Source organism: Gavia stellata, chromosome Z, assembly GCF_030936135.1.
Source record: "Gavia stellata isolate bGavSte3 chromosome Z, bGavSte3.hap2, whole genome shotgun sequence".
NCBI lineage: Eukaryota > Metazoa > Chordata > Aves > Gaviiformes > Gaviidae > Gavia > Gavia stellata.
In genome coordinates, this window is record NC_082637.1 from 55852733 (window position 1) to 55862042 (window position 9310).

The 9310-nt window shown below is 40.0% G+C and overlaps 1 non-coding gene across 1 annotated transcript; it reads left to right on the plus strand.

Annotated features, from left to right (window-relative positions):
• The first annotated feature begins 1804 nt into the window (after positions 1 to 1804).
• LOC132320801 (U1 spliceosomal RNA) lies at positions 1805 to 1960 on the plus strand. Its single transcript, XR_009484598.1, has one exon. It is a non-coding gene; the product is annotated as a U1 spliceosomal RNA (small nuclear RNA).
• The last annotated feature ends 7350 nt before the right edge of the window (positions 1961 to 9310 follow it).

Sequence of the window (9310 nt, forward strand, 5' to 3'; positions counted from 1 at the left end):
ATTCAGGCTGTTTCAGAAGTTGCACTGGAGGCGCCTGACCCACCCATTTCATGCTGAACAGTCCTTCATTTATTGGCTGTATGAAAGAGCATACTTTTGTGTAAAAAGGAACACACTAGGCAGCAAAACGTCTGCACACCCACTAACCAGTCATAATAATATGAGGCAAAATAACACCAGGCAAGTAAAAGAGAGGTTTGTAGCACTCTTCATAGTTCAGATTCAGTAAACATAACAAGATAAATATAACAAGAGGTAAGGTACTCTAATTAGATCCAAGAGAGCCATGGAGGGTGACCCATGGCTTTTCACTGTTCATATCCAGGCCGACCTTCATGTTCAGTTAATGCTAAACACAGTTCCCAGCCCTGACTCCATAGGAAGACAGTTCCCAGATTTTATAGCTGTTCTTATCACACAAGTCACAGTCCTGACAACCATCAGGTAATACCCTTGAGTTGGGCACCAGGGACAGAAGGATAAGAAAACTCACCTTGCTCTGCTGCAGATGGTCCTTCTGGTTGCTGAGGCTTCACTCCGAGGTAGAAGCTTAGCACTGCAACCATGCCAGTTTCAACACTTTTCCCATTTTGCTGTGTCTTTCAAGAGTATTTATGTTTCCAAAACACCAATCACAAGGCAGGTAAACAAATGCTTTTTCCACTTGCATGAGATGCTCTGTTCTTATTAAATGACAAGTAAAATGGCATGAGTTTGTACAAGTTTAAAAAATCAATACCCTCTCACTACTAATAGCACTATGTGATAGGCTTAAACAGGTACTTTCAACATCAGCTTAACATTGGAAGGGAAAAAGGACAGGACTGCTGTAAATAAGACTAAACCATTCTTTTTTTTTTTTTCTTTTTCAGCCTGAAGCTTTTTGAGGCTCTCCAACAATGCTTATTTTAATGTGGTTTACATCAGAAAACAACAAAACCTCTTTTATGACCTGAGTATTGAAAGAAAACTCTTATCTGCAACCTAAACAATCAAGGCAAGTCATCGGGAATATTATGACATGACCACAACCTGAAAAGGTAAGAATTTTTCTCCCCACTACCAGAGATTTCAAAATACTGTATTATCACAGAAAATTTCCAGCTGCAGTATGATGATTCTTTCAAAAACATATTTGGCTTAGGAAAAAAAAAAAGGTGGACGCATTTTACACACAGAGCAGATATTTGCTGAAAATTTTCATTAACATCAAAGTCTGCTTTCTGAATAAGATGACAGCTTCAAAGAAAATTTTCTGTCAATACCTAAGCAAATGGATAGAATGCAACTGAGGAAATTACTTTATCCCAAAAACTATTCCTTTTGTGTAAGGTTTTTACCATTTTCCCATGATGAATTAAACATCAGTTTTCCATAAATAATAATACTTCTGATTAAAATAAAGAGGAAAATAATTTTCACAAAACAAAACCCATCTTTTTAAAGAAAAATTGTTTTATTGGATTTCTTTGTGACCCAGAGTTAAAAACAATTTTGACCAATACAGTTCTCTTGCAAAAATGTTTCCTTTCAGTCAAACCCATTTTCAGCTGGAAAAAAGCTCTCAACAAAACAACCACGCTCAATACTAATAGTAATAATTCATATGTCTAGAATACCCTTTCGCCTGGGGTCCTGAAAGCATTCTACAAATAACAGAATGAACTGCACAGAGCAAAAGAATGACTTCTGTTTTATAAGAGAGGAAACACTAACAAGGCAAGGGCCCACTTTTCAGAGCAAATATAAACATTACTACTGCAATACAGGATCAGCCCAATAGTCTCTCTAGCCCAGTAGCCTTTTGTTTGCTTGGTAGGGGAGACACCATAGTCATGGAAATTGGTTATCCTAGGGCGAAGCCAATCCTTTGCACTCCAGATGTGCCTATCCCTGTAATTTCCCAGGAACCTCAGCTGCATAATTTTTGGTAGGAGGAGACTGTCTGCACCTTTCCCTGGCTAACAGGGTCTGCCAAGGGTAGCTGCCAAGAGTACAGGCCTAGAGAAAATCTGAGAATAGGTCAGGCATGTACTGTATAATGTATCCATAATACTCTTCCACTGCCTGACAAAACACTATGAGGTCTGCCTGAGTCAGAACTGGTATCTAATTGCTTTCCAGTTCCAGCATTTCTACCTGAGGCAATGAGTTCCACAGCATAATTATACATTGTGCAACTTAAGTAGTAGCTTTTCTTTGGTTTGCTATGGGTCCGTTATCTACCAGTTTCACATGAGGTTGCTGTGTTATGCAAAAATCATTCCGTGCGCATCAGGTTCAATTTTACAGACCTTTGTGATAGCCAGTGTTCTCCTCTCTCTTCTCTAGCAGTCTTGATTTACTGAGCCAGTGACTCTCTGTGCCAACAACAACCCATAATTTTTAGAAGTTTTCTTGCTCTGACCTTTCACCGTAAATAAGATCTAGTAGCTGCACCATTCTGATGCCCCTGGAGGAGCAATGAGAAGCTCCATATTGCCCACGCTAGAGGTGGTTAAATTCTGTATTGCCTGATGTGACTACTTTACTGCATAGCAAGAAGCAAGGATGCATATTACTAGGAGTATCTTGTTCAATGCTCTCATTTATTTTTTTCTGACATGAATGAATGCTCAAACATAATCCCACTCTTTTCCACATCATTTCAACCTGGGTAAAAAAAAAAAATCAGCACTGTTTAAACATATCAGAAGCACATCTCATTAATAACTTAATATGCCTGATCGCATTCTTGTAGCTCATGCTGCAAACATATCCCCAGGGGTCTTACCCAGTCTTACCCAGCTTGACCTTCTTAATCATTGCTTTTCCTTACAGCATTGATGCTCTAATTTCATAGACATCCACACAGACCAGCTACAGACTCAGACATGCAGCATGTCACCTCTTAGGTCAGCAACAATAAGGTCGTAGTAGTGTTAGAACCTTATTCCTACTTCATTTCTGACAGCAGTCTGCGTTTCCTCCTCTTGCTATAGTAATAGCACACTGTATACCATTTCCAGGAGCTACTCCACTTTGTCCTGACTCCTTGTGTGCTTGCTTCAGCTTGGTCTGAAGCTCATTAACCTTGTGCTCCATTCAGTTTGTGTTTGAGCATAAGAACACATACATAGCAATGCACTATTTGGAAACTTGTCTCCGTATACAGTGACTTCTCTCAAAAGCAATGCATGAGTTTGTTTTCTGAGGTTTCTCTGCTTTTCTGAAGTATAGCCTTTTAGCACTAAAGTTTTGTTGGGTTTTGGTGAACTCTTTAGCATTTGGCATCTGTATTTTCTTACTTAATAAATATTAGCATTGAAATTTATTTTTTTTAAACAGCCTTTGTATTTCAGCTTTTTCTAAACTCAATTATGATCCAGTTCCTGCCAAACTTACTCACATAAAGCTTCAGTATGAAATAAGCAGCAGGAGATTCAGGTAAATATAAGGGACTGAAAAAATCATCAGCACATTTGATTGCTAAGGAACTATTCTTTTGGCAAGACAGTTCTAAACCAAAGCCAGCTACAAGACATCTGGATTACACTTCAGAGAGATGGATTCAGAAGAATCCAGCCTGATCCTGAACATTTTAATACAGAAGGTCCACTATAAAAATAAAGGAAATGTGTACTAGTTACAGGAGAGGATACCCAAATTATCGGAATGTAAATCTTGGGAACCATGCAACATTGCTTCAAAACTCAGACTGAAGTTTGGCGATAAGGTGACCAGCTCACCTTTGCATATTATCAGAGTCTGAAGCACAAACTGATTTTAAAAAATCCACAAACCCTATAGGAGAGGCTATTGTTAAAAGGGCAATTCATTGCTGATCCTTCTTCCTGATATGCTGGTTCTCAGCGCCGCTGGTGGGGTCTGCTATGAGCTAAACATACCACATGAGCTACCTCTCCTTGTTTTCAGCTGCTATACTGAATTAAAGGGGCCTAAAAATATATTGGATAATTGGATTGAAGCCAAAGAACATGTCCTAACTAATACAAAGGCAGCTGCTCAGAAAGATGGATCTCTCTCCCATGCTCCATTCTTTCCCTTGGCTCAACTTGAAAATATCAAGCAAAGCGCTAATGCTCTTTCCTGCTATTTAAAGCTTTCATGAGCTAGAAAGCAAACACCAAAGAAAAACCACCTCCTTTGCGGGACACCACCTCACTTTGGGAGAGTCAGAACCAAGCTTTTGTGCATGATGGGTGACTGATAAGTAAAGATAGCAGAGTTTTCATACAAACAACTTTTGAGCTACGGAAGTCACTCCTGTGAGAGAGAAGTTGCTACCAAACTGTACTCTCTTCAACACAAAACTCATTTCTCCACCTTGGATTTTTTTGACATTCTGCTATGCAATAAAAGAACAATATAAATTCATATCTTCAACTTGCTCAGCATAGTGTTCTTGTTAAGTGCCTTAAAGGTATACTCAAATTCCACTTACAGACACTCAAAAACACTTCCATGTAATTCCATAAACATCCCAGGACCATAAATGGATGTAACTTCTAGAAAACAGAATGTGTGCCAAAGAGCTTTGGATCAAAAAGTCTTTCAGTGAATTTATTCCGGATTTGGCCCAAAAAAGCCCAACAAAAAAAAAAAAAACCACAAGACTATCTAATCCAGCCTTGATATTCAACTGTTTGATAGTGGTCTTCTTTTAAGGGAAGGAAAAAATCTGACCAAACTAAAGGTAACTCTCATTGAAGTGACTACCACAAGGAACAATTTGTATATAATTCATCGTGGAAAAGTATGCTAGAAAGCTTCATGAACTTTCAGCCAAAGACAACAAGATAGATGCATGTTTCTTGCTTTTAAGGTTCTTTCATAAGAACTACATGGCACTGGCACTGTTAGCTTCCAGGGTCAGTAAGGCTGTCTCAACCATCTTAACAGCATGCTTCAACAACTTTTAAGAAACTTTTTTCATAGAATCAAAGAATCATAGAATGGTTTGGGTTGGAAGCGACCTTTAAAGGTCATCTAGTCCAACCCCCCTGCAATAAGCAGGGACATCTTCAACTAGACCAGGTTGCTCAGAGCCCTGTCCAAGGGCTGACCCATAAAGGTCAACCTGACCTTGAATGTTTCCGGGGATGGGGCATCTACCACCTCTCTGGGCAACCTGTTCCAGTGTTTCACCGCCCTCTTCATAAAATATTTCTTCCTTATATCTAGTCTGAATCCACGCTCCTTTAATTTAAAACTATTACCACTTGTCCTATTGCAACAGGCCCTACTAAATTGCCTGTCCCCATCTTTCTTATAAGCCCCCTTTAAGTATTGAAAGTCCACAATAAGGTTTCTCCAGAGCCTTCTCTTCTCCAGGCTGAATAACCTGAATTCTCTCAGTCTGTCTTCATATGGGAGGTGTTCCACCCCTCTGATCATTTTTGTGGCCCTCCTCTGGACCCACTCCAACAGGTCCATGTCCTTCCTGTACTGAGGACTACAGAGCTGGACTCAGTACTCCAAGTGGGGCCTCACCAGAGCAGAGTAGAGGGGCAGAATCACCTCCCTCCTCCTGCTGGCCACACTTCTTTTCATGCAGCCCGGGATACGGTTAGCTTTCTGGGCCATGAGTGCACATTGTCACCTCATGTAGAGTTTTTCATCCACCAGTACCCCCAAGTCCTTCTCTGCAGGGCTCCTCTCAATCCCTTCATCCCCCAGCCTGTATTGACACTGGGGATTGCCCCAACCCAGGTGCAGGACCTTGCACTTGGCCTTGTTGAACCTCATGAGGTTCACATGGGCCCACTTCTCTTGCTTGTCCAGATCCCTCTGGATGGGCATCCTGTCCCTCAGGCATGTCAACCACACCACTCAGATTGGTGTCATCTGCAAATTTGCTGAGGGTACTCTCGATCTTACTGTCTATGTCATTGAAGAGCACTGGTCCCAATACACAATACGGACCCCTGAGGGACGACACCACACATCACTGACCTCCATCCGGACAACCTATTCTGTTCCTCCTCTATTAGCAACCTCTTATGTTCCTCCTTCACAGAAATCATTGGACATATGCATGCACTAGCTTATCAAACTTGGTTGCAGCAGTTTTTATTTGGTATGGTATTTTGATCATCATATTCTACTTCTTGACTGTAGATAAAACCCACTTGCAGATCAGTGTGCAATAGGCTGTTCTTGCCTGAGAATATTAATGTATTTCTCCATCCGTGTTCATATTGCTGTCTATCTGTGCCTTGCTGGACAAATTTTCACACCTTTTGCAAAAAGCATTTGACTGCTTAATGGGGCAGTTTTATCAGAACAAATGCGAATTACTATTTACAACACATCTTTCATTCTCATCTTAGTGTCAAATGCTGCTTCTCTGTTGCTACTCTTTGTAAGACTTCATTTAGACTTCAGAAATGAGGATTCACCTTATAAATGAAGAGTATTCATTCTGAGTAAAGCTTGTGTTCACTGTCTAGATTGTTGGAAGATGTTAGATTTCAGCATGGCCCTTATGTTGAGCAAATTCAGATTCCTACAGAAGACAGATGTTTGGAATTCTTGAACAACTGTGTCTTGCCTAATAATACACTGAAGAATCAAGCTGGAAATGAAGGCACTGTCTGTGTGATATCCTCCTGTCTCCACTTCTTTCCAATAAAATGGAATGGAGAAAATACAAAAGAGGAAAGCAAAACACATTTATCACCTAAAGCAACTTCGGTTCTGTTCATCAATCACATCTTAAGGTATTTCTTTTTACAGAAATTGGGCATACTTACTAGAAGTGAAGACCCAGAACAGCAATTGGATTAATCAGGAATAGGCCCTTCCAGCCTGAGAACTGAGCCTAGAAAACAACCCCTTCAAGCCTTAGTTTATATTAACACAAGAGAACTACTTCTAATTTTACCAGGCTAATGACAAAATTAGATACAGCCAACTAGTTCATGTATGCAGTTCTGCTGAATCTGACATGCTGTACCAAAACAGAACAGTTATAAGGAATTCCTACCAATCTCACACAGAGAAGTTTAGCAGACATACAGTACTATCAGTATGAAAGCTAGGAAGTCATTGTTTGTTTAAGGCATCCTGGACAGACTGTATTAAAGTCTCCTATAGAATTCAGGTTAAACCCTGTGCAACTGGTTATATTTTTTGTATTATAAAAAAATAGTTCTCAGAACAATTGCATGTAACTATTCACTGTGTAACTATTCTTTTGAGTACCCATCGTTCAGAAGCCTGTGAGATTTTTAAACATGAAGCTTTGTTTTCATGGTGCTTACAATAGGTTTTCTTTCAGTGTAACTTATGTTCCGTCTCACAAAAATATACATTTTTAGTGTGACATGTATTTCTCTTAAGGTGTTCAGTGAAGGAAAAACAACTGTTGGTTTTTTTTTTTATATTGTCATCTTTAAGTACAAAATGAATACAAAACCAGATCTTTTCCTTCAAATTGTAAACTTTGTTAAAGAATTAGTCTAAGCATATTTTCACATTTATTCAGGCTAAGAGTAGCCAGTTATCAGCCAGTATTTCACAGTTGTACAAAGTAATTCCATACCACAATCCAATTCTGATTGGTTCTAGTATACACAATTGGATCTAGCATACACAATTACACCTTTACAAAAAAAATCCAAAAGTTTTAAAAGCCACGGACATACAACTTTTGCTGGTGTTGCTGAATTATTAGTTGATCATTAACTAGTTATTTGGCAGCTTCAAGTTTATCCATACATCACTGATACCAAGCTACAAAAAACTGAGACATCCTGAAAGTGAACACTCCAAGCATTTATAACTGTACGATTTTCAGTGTAAAATGTCAGGAATATGATTGCTATTTTGTCCAAAGAGTTGGGGGTTCTTTTTTTCTTTTAATTCTTCTCCATTGAAGAAAATACTCATTTTAGCTTTCAAGGTGCAGCACATTTGCTATAAAGTTGGATTCCAAACTGAGGAGTTCAATAGTTTTAGTCACTACCATGGAAATAGACAGCCACAAGAAATTTCTTGTGTACTTTTTTCTTTTTCTTTTCTTTAAGCACAGCACTGGTGACAGTTTTGCTAGATTTAGGTATGTACCTGGAACTAGAACTTTATCTTTTCAAATAAGATCTCAATCCACATTCTCTTTGGCATCCCTGCACAAAGATAGACCTACCTCCTCTTGCTGAAGAATACTCTTCAAAGCATTACTCTCTGAAAACAAATAATCTAATTCTATAAAAATAGCTTAATTTATTCTAAAAATTGGCACATCAATGAAAGATTCCTCTGAAAAGACTCTATTCTTATGAAGTGTAACATCTCTAAAATGTCAAAGTTCTCAGTTCTGAAGTGTATGCCACTTAGAACTGCTCCATATCATGTGCAAAAAAGATGCAACGAGCAGGAAGCAGCAGATTTCAGCAAATACTATTAAATAGTACCAGTGCTTCTGATATTACAGAATCATAGAATCATTTAGGTTGGAAAGGACCTTTAAGATCATCGAGTCCAACCGTGAACCTAACACTGCCAAGTCCACCACTAAACCATGTCCCTAAGCACCACATCCACAAATCTTTTAAATACCTCCAGGGATGGTGACTCAACCACCTCCCTGGGCAGACTGTTCCAATGCTTGACAACCTTTTTGGTGAAGAAATTTTTCCTAATCTCCAATCTAAAACTCCCCTGGCGCAACTTGAGGCTGTTTCTTCTTGCCCTATTGCTTGTCACTTGGGAGAACAGATCGGCACAGACCTCTCTACAACCTCCTTTCAGGTAGTTGTAGAGAGCAGTAAGGTCTCCTCTGAGCCTCCTTTTCTCCAGACTAAACAACCCCAGTCCCTTCAGCTGCTCCTCACAGGACTTGTTCTCTAGACCCTTCACCAGCTTCATTGCCCTTCTCTGGACATCCTCCAGCACCTCAATGTCTTTCTTGTAGTGAGGAGCCCAAAACTGAACACAGTATTCGAGGTGCAGTCTCACCAGTGCTGAATACAGAGGGACAATCACTTCCCTAGTCCTGCTGGCCACACTATTTCTGATACTAGCCGGGATGCTATTTGCCTTCTTGGCCACCTGAGCACACTACTGGCTCATATTCAGCCGGCTATCAACCAACACCCCCAGGTCCTTTTCTGCTGGGCAGCTTTCCAGCCACTCATCCCCAAGCCTGTAGAGTTGCATGGGGTTGTTGTGACCCAAGTGCAGGACCCGGCACTTGGCCTTGTTGAACCTCATACAATTGGCCTTGCTCCATTGATCCAGCCTGTCCAGATCCCTCTGCAGAGCCTTCCTACCCTCGAGCAGATCAACACTCCCACCGAACCTGGTA